Consider the following 15,716-nt stretch of genomic DNA (forward strand, 5'->3'; position numbering starts at 1 on the left):
GCCAAAATAATGGACAAATATCACCATGTAATAGAATAGTACAAAAATGGTAATTTTACTATGGAAAGTTGGAACTTGCCATTTCAAATTAGCAGAAGCTGTGAAGTGGGCATTACTGACAATGTGAATATAGTAATTGGGGCTGATTTCTTGGCGCCTGGCCGAATCCGGCTGCCTGGCGTCCTGTGAGTTAATTATAGCTCTGTTAACAGAGCAGGAACACTTTGCAAAAAGACGCAGAGATATAACTCAGCTCAGGTCTCTCTGCAGATGAGGCAAAATGTGAATATTTTGGCTAGGGATCTGGTGCCACAGACATTATTCACCATTAATTCCGGCAAGCAATGGCTCAAAGGGAATACAACCATCTTCCAGTGAGGGGTCAATGGTTCACAGGAGCCAAACTTCTGGAAGGTGTCCTTGCTAACCCCAAATTTGTCTTCAACGTTTTCCACACTGTCAATGTAATACCTAAGTAAGTCATCTCAGTCTACATCCAAAAATATTTAATTTACTGCTCGAAAAGCTTCCTTAAAAAAAAAAAAAAAAACACCAAAGAAATCAAAATATGTGATTCTCCCCAAATTAGCTCTAACCACAGACTGAGACAATTATTTCACTGGAGGCTTTTTAAAAATCTTTTCTTTTCTTTAATTTTAGAGGTTTTTGCTGTGTACTTGAAAATTTAAGGGGGAATTCTTGCCATCCCCCTGCATTAAGTCACTGCCTACCCACACACCCCACACAGAGCAGTCTTCTCCTTGTGCAACTGGTGGATGTGCGCACGACATTCGCTTATGGATTTACAGGGACAATATTCAAGCTTGAGGTCACTCCCGGGCTAGTGAGGTTATTTTGGTGTGAAGTTAGTCAAGTTTTAAATCTGTCACCGAAGCATTTAAAATAAAGGTCACTGCTTTCTTGCTCTTCAGCCTGCTTCCACCTTCCTCCCCCACCAACTCCATCCCTTCAGCTGAAAACATAGACAGTATCCAGGCATTTTCCGTGGTTCCTTTTGCTCTGCATCTTCTTCCAGTCATTGCCAAGCCTGTGGAAAAACTGGCCTCCTTGGTCTCATTTGACGTTTGCCCCAGCCCTGTCCAGTGGTGACGCTGAGTGGGCAACAATGCTGGGTACATAATCCTGCTGAGTGGCCCTAAGCAAGCTCTTAAGCTCTTGGTTGTCCTCAGCTGTCCAGTTAAGACAGCAAGGTCTACCTCAAGTGACCACAGGGGACACATGCAATAGGCCTCGGACAGCCCTTGGCTTTGGGGTTGAATAAATGAGGCCTGCTAACCACCCTGAGCTTGACCCAGACTAGCACCCCTGACTCTTCCCTCTGACCTGAATTCTGAACTGGGTGGAATCTATCCTGTCCGGGCTTCTTCTAGCACCCAGCTCCTCCCTGCTGTACCCAGAGCCCTGGGCTGTAGCAGGCTCTCAGAATGTACCCAGGGACTCCACTCCCATGCAGAATGGCAGCTCCATGAGGGAAGGGCAGCTCTTGCACCCCCATGCCTTGCACAGAGCCCAGCCCAGAGAAGACACTCGACAAAGACAGGGCTTCCAGAAGTCCTTGTGCAGTTTTAAACAGCAATAAATTAACTCTTAGATATCATCTACAAAATGCAACAGCAGGAATTTACTCATAATTTAAATAAAATTATTAATGACTGTTTTGATTTGTTTTATTTTCCTGGCAATGAATCCTAAATTCCACTGAATGGTTTTAGCCGTGTTATGCTTTGTATCTAAATGATAGTGGATGTGTCGAAAGCAAACATATCCTGGAGCCAAGACGGGGCCCAGCCAGGGTTGGAGTGGGCTGTAGTCCAAGGCCTTTGGTGGCTCTGCCAGGCATGCTGACCCCACTCCCGCACACACCTGGCACCTGCCCCACAGGCTCGTTAGTCTCTGGCAACCATGAACTGAACCAAAAGTTCCAAAGCAGGCAATGGGTGGGGGAGTGCTCAGGAGTGACAGTACTTTGGGATTTGGTCCTCACTCTCTGGCATTTGGGTCTTCACTCTGGGTAAAGCAAGAAGTGGGGTTGAGGGATCCCTGGGTGGGGCAGCGATTTGGCGCCTGCCTTTGGCCCAGGACGCGATCCTGGAGACCCGGGATCGAATTCCACGCCGGGCTCCCAGTGCATGGAGCCTGCTTCTCCCTCTGCCTATGTCTCTGCCTCTCTCTCTCTCTGTGACTATCATAAATAAATAAAAATTAAAAAAAAAAAGAAGAAGTGGGGTTGACCTTGACCCAAGTGCTCTTTCCCAGGCCAAACTGCAGGCCTTCGCTCCAGCCAAGAGGCCCTCTCCTCTCTTCTCATGCCAGGCAGGCAAGAGTGTGGGCAAAACAGGTATTAAGGTGGCAATGTGGGGGCTCTGGCTCTCCCAGGTACAACATGGACATGCCCACCTGCTCTCTGGTTAAGCCCATGTGTCTGCTGGACCAAATGGACCTGCAAGGAATAAAAGCAACCAAGAGGCACAGGATTTCATTAAAAATGAAAAGAGACTCTCCCACAGGGAGACATGGCACAGCCAATGACAATGACAAAGCAGAGGCAATGTGGAGGCATTGTCCACTCAGTGGGGCCCCAGTAGAAAGGCTAGGGGCGCAGCTCCTCAATGCCAGTTAGTAACTAATTGAAGCACAACCATGAGCATCTGTGGAGTGGGAAGAGTGGACCAGATCATGGGTCCCAAGTGGGGATTCAGTGGCCACCAATGGAAAGCAGAGGGGAGTCTAGCCCAAGGAGAGCATTCCTAACAGCAACAGGCGATCACTCTCCTCGGCTCACATAGGTCCATCTGCCCAGACTACCCCTCTCTCCCTGGGGCCTGCAGGAAGTGAGCTAGGACCTTAACACCTGGCACTTCCCCACTTGTTCCCCCGCCTTCCTGCAGGTGAGCACAGGTAATTAATACCAGTGAGACTGCCAGGGCACATCACTTACAGATCCTCCTAGGGAAAAGCAGTTTTGTTTCCTTCATGCACGAGCCGACGAAAAGCTGGAGCTACAGACCAGGGCAGGTCCCCACACTCACGTAGGGCTCTGACACCGCCCCCCACAAAGCCACCCTTTCTAGGAAGAGCTATCAGGAGGGCCCAGCGCAGTCCCCCTCTGCTCCCTCCTGTGCCTCTGACAAGTCAACCTCCTGCTCTCCAGGCTTCCATCACTCATATCTGGAATGGTCCAGTACCTGGAGAAAAATCAAGTGTTCTTCCTTGAGTCATGGCATAGATAGAGGGCTTGGCAAGAACCCGTGTGTGGCTCAAGTTGTGGTATTGTTTGATTAGATACAGATTACTTAAAATAACAAGGAACCTGAACTCTCATCAAGCAAGTGCTGGCTGAACACATCAGGGTGAGCCAAGCACTGGGTCACTATGCAGCCATGAAAAGCACAAGCCACGCTACAACAGACTGGACAGATGTCCCTGATACACTAGCTCATTAGAAGTACATGTGTGTGCTGTGATCCCAAAGTCCCTGACACACAGTAGGTGCTTTCCAATCTTACTGAGCAAAACCTGAGCCTGTATGTGTGTACATAGAGATACTAGAAACACGGTTTGCAAGACGTTAGCAGTTGTAAAACTGAGACAGCAGAATTTGAGATGACTTTCTGTTTCTTCATTAAATGAATGTTTTACAACTAGCCCGTATTACCCTAATACTAAGAATAAAACAAAACAAACAAACAAACAAAAAAAAACCCAAAGCTCTTTTCTTCCATTTTGAAAAAGCCAAGGTGTGCTGTATACAGGCAGAGTTCATAGATCGCTATAGGACTGCACAGGAATATCTCACTGACAAAGATAATGAACAAAGTGCTGCAATCAGGTCTGTCTCTGTGCAAAGACGAGCATTAACCATGTTCTCATAATTTACTTATTTATTTAATGATATTTATTGTAATGACCACATGGCAAATAACATGCAGTGCAGTGTATAGGGCAGTCACCAAAATTACATGCTGAACCTCCAAGCCAAAAGGTACTCATAAACCTCATCACTGCCTTTTTAAATAAAACTTCACGCTGTGAAGAGACATTGCTCCCACTCTACTCCTGCTCCTCCTCTTTCTCCCGAGATCTCTGAGCCTGGCTCCTCGCTCAGCATCTGCCAGTGACACACAACACTAAAACCAGGCTCAAAGATGTCCCAGCTGAGTCCAGCCAACAGGTGTGTAGGAAAGCACCTACCTACTTTCTCTCTCTCTCTCTCTCTCTCTCTCTTTTTTTTTTTTTTACTTACCTACCTTCTCAGAGCTAGATGAATTATTCATTTTTCTGCAATTTGGGACCAGGTTGGGAAGGAAAGTGATGTTCACCAGACATCTACCTGTGTGCAGGGTGCTAAGCTACCATGAGCAGGGATGTGGCTGTGATGACTTAATCACAAGGATCCTGGGATGGATGAACAAACACCCACCCTAGTTGAATGGAGGTGTGGAGTAATTCAGTGACTTGCCAGCAAGCCAGTAGAGTCAAGACCAGGACCTAGAGTCAAGATCGGGACCCCAGGCCTACACTGCTCTGGGGATGGACGGACACACACACACACACACACACACACACACACACACACTCTCTCTCTCTCTCAGCAGGCTGAGGTTCATGGCTGGCAGCTAACGGGCAAAGGAAAAACAGCAGGGGAAGAACACCCGGCGGCCAGGATCTTGAGGAAGAGAAGCTGCTCACTTTCTGCCCTGAGACACGTGGTTGGCAGAGCAAGAGGCAGCCGTTTCGGCCAGCTATTTGCAGTACGCAGCCAAAAGAGAAAATTGTCTGAAATAGTACTAAAGGCAGGTTGAGACTGAAAGACACATCTGCAGAAACTGGGCCTTCTGGAAAGAGAATTCAAAAAACTTTTGCTCTGTTTCACTTATTCTGTGAAAGCAAATCCATGAGCCAATGCATCTGCATTACAGACAGGCTGCTGCCCTGCTGGGAATAGTCCCGTTCCAGGCGCAATACTCCACCCTGTTAGCTTTGGGAGTAGCCTTTTTCTCCCTTAGTCATGCATTTTTGGAAGTCCTCCAGCCCTGGAGCTAAACCTGCCATACCCTAAAAAGGTAGGTGAGCAGGGCTTCTAGGATTTGAGTGTCTTTCTCCACCTACTGGAAAAGAAGTTGGGTGGTTTTCCGCCTAAACTAATGCACAAACAGACCCAGGAAGCGGTGGGTGTTGGCATGACTGGTAAACTGCTCTGACACCACTACCTACCAGTAAGATTGACAACTGGGGTGGGGGTGGGGGAGCAGGAAGGATTGGGGGAGCTGGGAGGCCCTGTCCCTGGTTCGTGAACTAGCAAGTTGTTCTTAGCATTTTCAGATCTTTTAAGGTTTGCACTCAACTGGAATTCAGCAATGCAAAAATGCCCCCTCAGAACCAGTGCGTCCAAAAGGCTTAAGTGGCGTAATTAAAAACTCAGAATTCTTCAAAGAATGTTATCTGTTGACTAGTTAATATAATAAAGGCTTCATTACTGAGCTGTGATCCCAGCATGAAATGAAGCAGACCAAGCTCAGGAATGTCAAGACATCAAAACTACTGGACAAGAAAGGAGGCAAATTGAGTCTCGCGATTGTGTGTGTGTGGGGGGGGGGGGGAGTGGGGGAGTGTCAAACCTCCAACCGGGAGACTAGTCTCGGCAAGAAAGAAATTCAGTAGCTTCGTAAAATTGATTTCAGGAAACGGATTCCACTGAGGTCCTTAGTTTTTTGAAGAGTTTGCCTACCATATGAAACAAAGATGCTACCTGCATCTTCCATTTGCATCATTCAGACTCTCCAGGTACGATGCGGAAAGACATGGTCCACAGGGGTAACCCACCACGAAGGGGGACCGAGGGAAGCAGCCCCAGGGCAGTGACAGAGGACACCCTTGTACAAGTCCTGGGGAGAAGCAGAGGCTACGACTAGCACTTCACTGACTTGCCCTTCAAAGCAAACTCCTAGAGGAAAAAGTAACCAGAAGAGAGACTAGCAGAGCTCCGAGGTCCCCCCTCCTCCGAGTGGGTTAGCCAGCTCCTACAAGCCTGTCAGGGGCTGAGGCTCCACCACCTCAGGTTGACAAGAACAAGCCGCCCCACTGGCTGCTTCCATGGAAACGAAGTCAGATTGGCAACAAGCCCCAGCTTTAAAAGAGCCACCTGTCTCAAGGAAGCCCAGCATGCTGCCCTTTGCCTTCTGCCTTTTCACATCTATTGCCTGGAGATGAGATGTGCAGGGTGGCTGGCCTCGGGGTGGGGTGGGGTGGGAGGAGTAGATCCTGCCTGTGTGCCCCCCAGCCCCTCTGAAGGTCCATCATGCAACTCTGGGGAGGACGGTGTCCCTCTCTGGGCCTTAGTTTTCTCGGAGAGAACTGGGCAGGGTGGGCAAGTGATCATTCCACCTTGCCACCCTCCCCTCCCCGCCGACTCCGCTGTGACAGCTTCCTTGGGGTCAGGCAGGGGTCTAGACCACTCAGTGCACATCTGCATTACGGCATTTAACTAATCAACCAATCAACAAATCCAACCGAGGATTATGAAGGATGTGAGGGATTGTTCCTACCTTCCTACCCTCTAAGCTGGAGAAAGCACATCACATAAGTTAAAAGACAGAGAAATCCAATAACAATATAAGGAAATACCAGAGGAGCATCTCCAGTTCAGAGAACAGAGGGAGCCAGACACTGTTTTACTGCAGGGCTTCTCCTGAGTGACAGCCTGCGACCTTCTATCCTGCCACACCTGTGACACCTGTATGCTTGACACAGGTCCCACAGGCCAGCTTCGCCCTTCATCTACCCCACTGAGGCTGGGGGGCTGGCAGCTGCATGAAGCCCATCTCTGCATGTGCCTGTTTCCAACAGCAGCACTCAGATCCTTCCTTCCCTTGGGACACAAGGACAGAAATTTGCCACTTTTACCAATGCCAAGCCCTCCTTCATTTTTTTTTCTAAGATTTTATTTATTTATTCATGACAGACACAGACAGAGAGAGGCAGAGACACAGGCAGAGGCAGAAGCAGGCTCCATGCAGGGAGCCCTAGTATATTAAATTCCCAACATGGGACTTGATCCCTAGACCCTGGGATCACGACCTGGACTGAAGGCAGACGCTCAACACTGAGCCCCCCAGTGATCCCAAGCCCCACGTCTTCAAGAAGACTGCTCATGTGGGAACCCTGGGTAGCGCAGCGGTTTAGCGCCTGCCTTTGGCCCAGGGCGCGATCCTGGAGACCCGGGATCGAATCCCACGTCGGGCTCCCAGTGCATGGAGCCTGCTTCTCCCTCTCCTTCTGCCTATGTCTCTGCCTCTCTCTCTCTCTCTCTGTATGACTATCATAAATAAATAAAAATTAAAAAAAAAAAGAAGACTGCTCATGTGGAGAACAAGGGTGAACAGCCCAAAGCAGAGACACGGCAGCGTATGGCACGTGATCAACCCTTTGTAGGGGTGCAAAGTGCACGTGCCCAGGCTGCCTGTTAAGCCAATCAGGAGTATCAGGCAGGATTAGGTGTGGGGTTGTGCACAGCCTTTTTTTTTTTCCCCCCACGATTTTATTTACTTATTTGAGTGAGAGAGAGTGAGCATGAGTGTGGAGTGAGGGGCAGGAGCAGAGGCAGAGGGAGAAGCAGACTCCCCACTAGCAGGGAGCCCGATGTGGGGCTCAATCCCAGGACCCTGAGATCACGATCTGAGCTGAAGGCAGACACTTAACTGACTGGGCCACCCAGGAGCCCCCAGCCACTTTTTTTAGATTTTATTTTTAAGTAACCTCTACACCCAACATGGGGTTGAACTCATGACCCCAAAATCAAGAGACATGTGCTCTACCCACTGAGCCAGCCAGGGGTCCCAGCTGTACACAGCTTTCAATGTCCCAGGAGATTGGATATTGGGGATCCTGAGCTAAGGGCAGTCCAATCCATTTACCAATGTCTCCCACTGTGGTACATGCATACAAGGGAATTCTGCTGAGCACCTTTTTAAGAAGGGAGGAAATACAACATGGCTGGTGGGAAGAAGCCGCACTCAAAGGCTGTGCGATCCATTTACACGGCATTCTAGCCAATGTAAAACTATGGGAACAGAACACAGACCAGGGGTCGCCAGGGGCTAGGGATGTGTCTGGGGACTGATCACAGAGAGGCGAGGAAGAATCTGGGAACATGGAGCTGCTCTATAGCTCCGTGGTGCTGCGGGATCACAATGGTACGTGTCTCAGGATTCACAAAGTGTTCACCTAAAAAGGCTGAACTCTACTGAGCATAAACTAAACCTGACTTTAAAAAAAAAAATCTCTCTCCAGGTGAAGAATTGATTTTACACTAATACCTCTATGCTGTTACCAGAGAAGGAGTTACAGTGTAACAAAAAACAGGTCAAAGCACCTCTCACCACCCGTCAAGTACAAACCCTGGAGTAGTTAGACCAGGATACTCACTACTATAATTAATTCACTTATTCATCCTTCTCCCAGCTTTTCAAGGGGGAAGAGGGGGTTAAGTGTGGGTAGAACAGAGAAAGAATTTTCCAAACTTAACACGATCTCCTATTATTTATAAAACTCTTTGGGGCCTGCTAAACTCAAATCAGCTAGAAAGTGCTGGGGAGGAGGAAATGCATGAATGTAAAATCAATAACTAATATCATTAATGGGGAAAACAGGAGACTTGTTGGGCCTCTGGGCCAGAGATGCCATGCTCTGTGCTGCAGGGGGTGGGAGAGCCAGGGTGGCAGGACAGGTTGGTGGACGCAGACCTTGCTTGGCCACATCCCAGCCGGACGACTTCAGGCAAGGAAAGCCTTGGCCCTCTCTTCGGCATAATGGCGGGAGGACAGCCTGATTTGGAGGTCTGTGGGGTAAGTACACAGGGCACAGGTGCAAAGCATGTTAGCACAGCACCTGGTGTGTTATGGGTGAGCTATGAGCCTGACGCCTGTGATTGTTGTTACAGTCACACTTTCTGCTTGCAACATTGCTTTCATTCAGCCAAAGAACACACCCCACACACACAGGTACACAAGCTTATGTCTCCTACTTGGAGATGTCCTATGAAGAATACCACAGAAGCCACTAAACCCTACTCTGGGTGGGGGCCCCTCAGACACAGTTTCTGACCTCCAGACACTCTGGACATCCCACCAGTCCCCCTGAGGGAGCAGAGTTGCCAGCTGGTGGTTCCCGCTCCCTCCAGGACACCTCCCAATGTCCTTGCACCCCATTACCAGACCATTACTCTGGCCTAAGCCAAAGCCTGGGTGATCTCTGATCCAAGCCAGTTCTATGTAATCCTAGCAGATCTCTGTACAGCACTAAGGCCCCAGCCAGTCACATAGTCATCACATTTATGACAAGAGGCATTTCCATAAGGCTTCCTTGGATCCCATGAGGGAGGATTCCCTCCAGGAGCAACAGCCCTAATTTGTCACAAGGTGCTTTTCTGTGCACTGAGGCAGACCCTCCTGCTTACCCTGACTACCTGTGAGTCTTAGGTGGCTACTCCACACACAGTCCCTGAGCATCGATGACAACGTGGGGCATCAGATAAATGAAAACTATAGCTGGGTTTCATGGTACAGCACAGAAAACTTTCTGCTTCTTCATGGAGGAAGAAGCCATCCCAACCGAGGAGATCAAGGGAGCCTGGGTGCCCCAACCCAGTATAAATTCCTGAAGCAAGAAATTGCCGGGTGGGGGGGTGTTCTAAATGCAGGTCCCCAGGCCCTTCCCAGGAGATCATGTCTCACTATGTGTAGGGTGGGGCCCAGGGACAGTATTTTTAACAAGCACACACCCAGGAGATTTTTATGATTAGCTAAGTTAGGAAAATACTGACAGAGGGTGGTGGCTCCTGCATGACTGGAAGCAAAGCTGATTTCTTAAGCATTAAAACTAGGAGAGATGAGAAACATGACTTCCTAGCTGGGTGCTGCATGATTTCAAAAGCGTCAGGGCCAGCTTGAATAGGTAAAGCAACAGGAAACTTGGAAAGCCAGGAAGCCAGTGGGACCACAGGGTTGGTCACCCCCATGAATCCTTTCACCATCCTCAACAGATGCCCACCATATCCTTCTGCACACCTGGTGAGCAGGCACCACCACATATCCAAGAGCCAGGCCACAGCAGGGCATGGCCAACTGCTCTATCCTTCTAGTTTGCTTTGCCAAATCCCTCTGCCATCACCGGGGCCACTTCAAACCTTGCCCACCCCAACCCCCAAGTACTCGGGGCTTCCCTGCTTACCCCTCAACGGCAATTTCTTCTCCTACTTCTCCAGGTGAGTTGCACCACCTGGAACCTTCCATCACTTCTGGCCCATGCCCTATTATCCACCCGAACTCACTCCTGCCCTCCACCCGGGATCCTGACTCCTCTTCCCACTTCTGTGACCAAGATCTTCCTTCGGAATCACCCTCCTGCCTCTCATGGGCTCTTGCTCTCCCCATCCACTGACACCTAGCCGCAAGCTCAGGTCCCCTACAGGGTTGGGAAAACTGCCCTCTTAAACCTTGTCCTTCTCTGGCCACTGCCTACCTCTCCCTTGCCCTTCTCCACCAAACATTTCCAAAGTTCACAGTCTCTGCTTCCCCAATTCCACGATCAGGATTCCATGCTGGCATCTCATAGAACACGGTCCTATGTTTTGGTTTGCTGTCACCTCCACTCGAAGGTTAAGCAAGGAGAGGGCAGGCATCTGGGGTATTCTGTTCAGTGCTGCATCCTCAGGGGCTGGAACAGTGCCTAACGCAAAGGAGGTGCACAGTAGGCGTTTGCTCTATGGATCCGACCTACTACCATTTGCTAACTCATTCTCGCCCAGCCTGTGAAAGCAGCATCCCAGATGTTCTGGCTCCGCCTTTGTTCCGGGAACATCCACATGCTACACCACAGTGTGCAGCACCAACTATGCAACTTGGATATACGGCCACATCCCTCCTAAGTATATGCCCTGTGGCCACTTGGCAGAGGGAAGTCCAGGCTCTTTAGCCTCCCTCCAGAGGCTCTGCACCATGCCATTGCCCACCCCACCTGCGGCGGGGCTGTTCGCGCCTGGTGATAGCCCCACATGGGCCCATACTGGCATAGGGCTCCCGCATCTCCCACGGGGCCCCTTCCCTTTGCCCCAAGCGGCCTCTGGGCACCATCCTTGCCATTTTGTCAATTACTACTTTTTACTGAAATGCTGCATCTCCGTACCTGTTTCTGGGCTGGGGGTTGGGGACTCCCAGCACCTCCCAAGTGGCACAGGACCCAGAGAGGGCTAATTGAGGGGTGGGCCTCAGTCATTCCTGCCCCAGGCTCTCCGAGGCCAAAGTGCCCCGCAGCCAGCATCCGGCTCCCCTCCTCCTTCCAGGCCAGGGCAATGCTGTTTTCGCCTCCACTCCTACAGGACACGGCAAACCCAACTGCACTTTGGCCAGCAGTGACTTGAAACAAACCCGAAAGTTTACTTTGGAAAGGAGTTAATAATAAAAGTTGGAAGGCGTCTTTGGGACGATAAACACCTCCTTTCTCCTTTCTCCCAGCTTCTGGCACAGCACCTTCCCGGGTGGAAATGCTTTCTGGGACACAGCTTCAGGGCTCCCGCTGGTGAGGCCACCAAGCCCAGGACAGGAGGTGGATGCAGAGGGGGAAAGCAAGCCCCACAGGAAGCCAGGGAATGTGTTTCTCATCTACTGAAAGCAGCAATACCATTTCTTTTCATGTCCTCTTTTCATTCCTGGAAGAGTCACCAGAGGCTCAAAACCGAGAGTGAAGTTTTTAAAAGTTGGACGGACTCTTAAAACCCTGCACTGCACCAGGAGGCCTGAGTGATGGCCCCTCCAGTTTTCAGAAGTAAATGCAGAAGCACAAGAGGCACCTTTTGATCCCAACAGAAATCATTCCATCAGTGCAGAAGATCTGTCAGAGCCATACCACCAGAATAAACATCTCTGATAACAAAGTAATGTTATGATGACAAGAAGGCACTTAAAAAAATATCTGAAGAGCTAGCTAGGACTCTGAAATAAGCTAAAACAGAGAAGACTGTATTCCTTTTCATCCTCAGGTAGGAGGAAGGCAGAGTTTTTCAAGCTTATACAGCACAACTGGGCTTGCTTTTAGATAATAGCTTGAACAGTGTTAAATTCTGCATTTTAACACAACACTCTCCTTTAAACAATGACCTGCAATCCGTCTCACAAAGAGACTGAGGAGGCTACAGACTTCCTGATAAACATATTAAGGCTCCCTTGGGAAGAAACAATCCCTCCTCTGATTGGCCACAGTCATTTCAATGGGCTGAGACATATTTTATATTGAAAACTTTATTGACCAGCTAATGACGGGAAAGAGAAGGTTAGAAATTTCGAATGAAGCAAACTTCTTCAGAAAACCATAAATGGTCCTTCCGGCATTGTCACTACCATAAAAATCACTTTTTAAACTTTTACAATTAAAAACAAAACAAAACAAAACAACAACAAAAAAAAAACAGAAATAACTCTTTTTTTCATCATTCAAAGTGAAGCTCTGAAAGTTTTCCTAACTTAGGGCTGGAAGACACAATGATTATTTTTAAATGTCTGGTTAAAAATTAGAAAGTCTCAAAGGTAAGCCACAAGTATGTGAACTAGCCCTGAACATTTCTATTTCTGGTCAAGCACCAAACACTGTTATAAATGAATGAAGATATTCATCTTCACTTTATAACGAAAACAGTCAAATGCATTTAGGAAATGAAAAAAAAATCACTAAACCAGAAATTCTTATTTTATGTGCATCATGAAACCTACGGAAAATTATATAGAAATTAGTATGATCCGAATATCCTGATCCTTTTCTTCTGCCGGTTTTAATCAAAAGAAGAAAGAAAGAGGGGAAAACGTCTATTAAGAAATCTATGATCATAGTTGATAATGTGGGAAAACAGACTTAATCTTGTTTGCTTAAGAAAAAGGTAAATAGCTAGTTCCCAATTCTTTTTATAAAAACTAGTTCATTATTTTCTTTAAAAGGAAAATGTCCACTTAAATATAAATACTAACAAAGGCTCTGTATTTTTTTTCAAGATCTTCAGAATCCCTGGAATAATGCCTGCCAACTAAAACACCTACTATGAATTTAGTAATGGGTTATGCAAACATAAATTATAAGGCCAGACATTTTAAAAGGAAAAAAAGGTGATTTATTGACGTGCTGGAGACACGGCAGGATAGAAGCACTATTTCAATTTTCCATATATTCTTCAACACTGCAGATGTGTTAATGCAAAAAGAATTTTAAAATAAAAATGACTCTCAGCTCTTCTGGTTCTAACTTATCAGTTCAGTTACTTATAAAGGGTTACCATGGAACTCACTTCTCACACTTGTAATTAAGAAAACGAACACAAACATTTTATCTAATTTGAAGAACAAACTGATTTGAAAGAAAAAGAAAGAAATATATAAACATTTCCCATATATTAAAGGAGGAAAGGGAATCAAACCCCAAGTTCTGTTCTCCACGGTATTAAGCCCAACCTGTCCTCATCAAATTTTTTACTATTCACTTCATTCCTAACTCACAGGTCACTGGCAGAGGGGTTTCATATCACTGTGGGAACCAGCATTTTTTCTTTGGCAAAGCAATCATTTAAATATATATGAAATGCTTTTCGTGGCTTGTTTATATACAAACAGAATAAATAAAAATTTCCTCGTCGTCACTAACTTTTAATGAAAGGAAACAAGCTATCGCCCTTCCCTGAACAGGTCATGGGAATCACAGTGACCGATGAAAATCCCTAACACACATCATCAGTAAAGGGATCTTCATTTTTCTTCACTTTGTCAGTGGGTGACAGCTTCACGAATGGCCATTTCCGAAAGCACCACATAACTGGCTGAACAAATCTATCTCAAAACGAGCTAGAAAACTCTACTAATGAAGAGCGCATATTTTAAAAAGCAAGCACAAGAAGAACATCCCTCTGTCTTGGGCCCTATGCATTCCTCCCCCAAGAAGGCTAATCTGTGCTCATATGTGTGTGTGTGTGTGTGTGTGTGTGCACATGCGCACACGTGCACGCGCACACACACACACACACACACACACACACAGAGGCACGATATGGGCTCCTGGCACTTTGATTATGTGAACACACCTGACCCCGGGGAAATAGGCTGAGACCAGCCCCATATTTCAGACAAACCAAACAGCCAATAGACAGTAATGGCTTTAAGCTACTGATGGCTGGGGCCAAAAATGAAGAACCACTTAATCTTCTGAACGAAACTGTCAATGTTAGGAGGCCCAGGGCTGACCTTCCCCCTGATCTTAATCACAGCCACCTATGATAACAGAGTGGGGTTTATTTTTGTGCCTGGCTCCAGACTACAATGATCAATCCTTCGGTTGTGACGATTCTCCATCCATACAATGAACTAGGGCAAGTTAAGAGCGTCTAGTTTTCACAGATCCCTGCAGCCATACACAGGATGAAATTCACCTAAGATCTAAAGTAATTCCATCAAAACTCTCAACACTTTATGAATAAAGCTTCTCTGAGCTAATCTCCAAATACAGCGCAATTCCCATATATGGCCCAACAGAATTTTTTAAATGGAGGTGGATAAAGGACTCTAAAAGTGATGTGGAAGCACAGCTTAGATGATTTTGAAGAGCGGGGAGGCCAGTCCCTTCCCCTACCAGATACCCAGGCTTAACAAAGAGATTGGGAAAGGTGGATCCCATGGTAAACGTTATGGAATGAGGGGCTCTCAAAAGACAGGTAAATCAGAGCTGCACCCAAGACCATCTACACAATATATTATAGGCCCAACGTGAAAAGCAAACACAAAAAAACTATTGAAAGAAAGCAGGAGACTGTCTTTATGCTATCAGCATGGGGCAGGTTTCTGACAAAAGATACGAGAAAATGTAAATTTTACAACTAAACCTGGAAAACATTTCACCTGCATTAAAATTAAAATCTACCGGTGACAACCGACACTGTAAACATAGCAAAAGGACAGGCCAACAGCCCAGGAGGATATACCAGCAAAGCACACATACAGCACAAGGTCTCAATTCAGAATGTTAAACTGCCCACAAGCTGGTAAGAAAAATAGTAAACAGCCCAACAGATAAAATAAGCAAAGGATACGAGCAGTTAAGACACTACAGATGAGGGATTCCTGGGTGGCTCAAGCAGTTGGGCGCCTGCCTTCGGCTCAGGTCACGATCCCACCTCAGGCTTCCTGCATGGAGCCTGCTTCTCCCTCTGCCTGTCTGTCTGTCCGTCTCTCTCATGAATAATAAATCTTAAAAAAAAATATACTAAAGATGACACTGTACAGGCAAGTCATTGTACAAAAGGGTGTTCACCCACATTAGAAATAAGGAAACATGGCAAAAGTTGGCAAGGACACAGCCGGGAGCTCGCCAGTGGGAGTGACAGCACGCATCATCAAACGCAACTATTGGGCACATCAGACTGGTCGAGGCTGTGACTTAGGACCGCACTTCTGGGTGTCCACCCCACAAAATTCCTGAAGCCACTACTCCCCAGGGGAAGTATTATAATAAGAGAAGAGTGTCAGCAAACCAAAAATCCACATGCCATCTTAAAAGGTGATGGAGACATCTCCTGTGGTTCCCACACACAGCAGAATACTGTGTTACAGCTCAAATGAATCAACTAGATGCATAGATGTAGCACCCAGGACTTACTCTCTAAAAGGTGA

The 15,716-nt window shown here is 47.3% G+C and overlaps 1 protein-coding gene across 12 annotated transcripts in view; it reads right to left on the reverse strand.

Moving 5' to 3' along the window:
• CUX1 (cut like homeobox 1) overlaps positions 1 to 15,716 on the reverse strand; it is a 364,476-nt gene that overhangs the window by 258,239 nt on the left and 90,521 nt on the right. The gene's annotated exons all lie outside the window — the stretch shown is intronic.

The sequence above is a fragment of the Canis lupus genome, chromosome 6, assembly GCF_003254725.2.
Source record: "Canis lupus dingo isolate Sandy chromosome 6, ASM325472v2, whole genome shotgun sequence".
In the NCBI taxonomy this organism is placed as follows: Eukaryota; Metazoa; Chordata; class Mammalia; order Carnivora; family Canidae; genus Canis; species Canis lupus.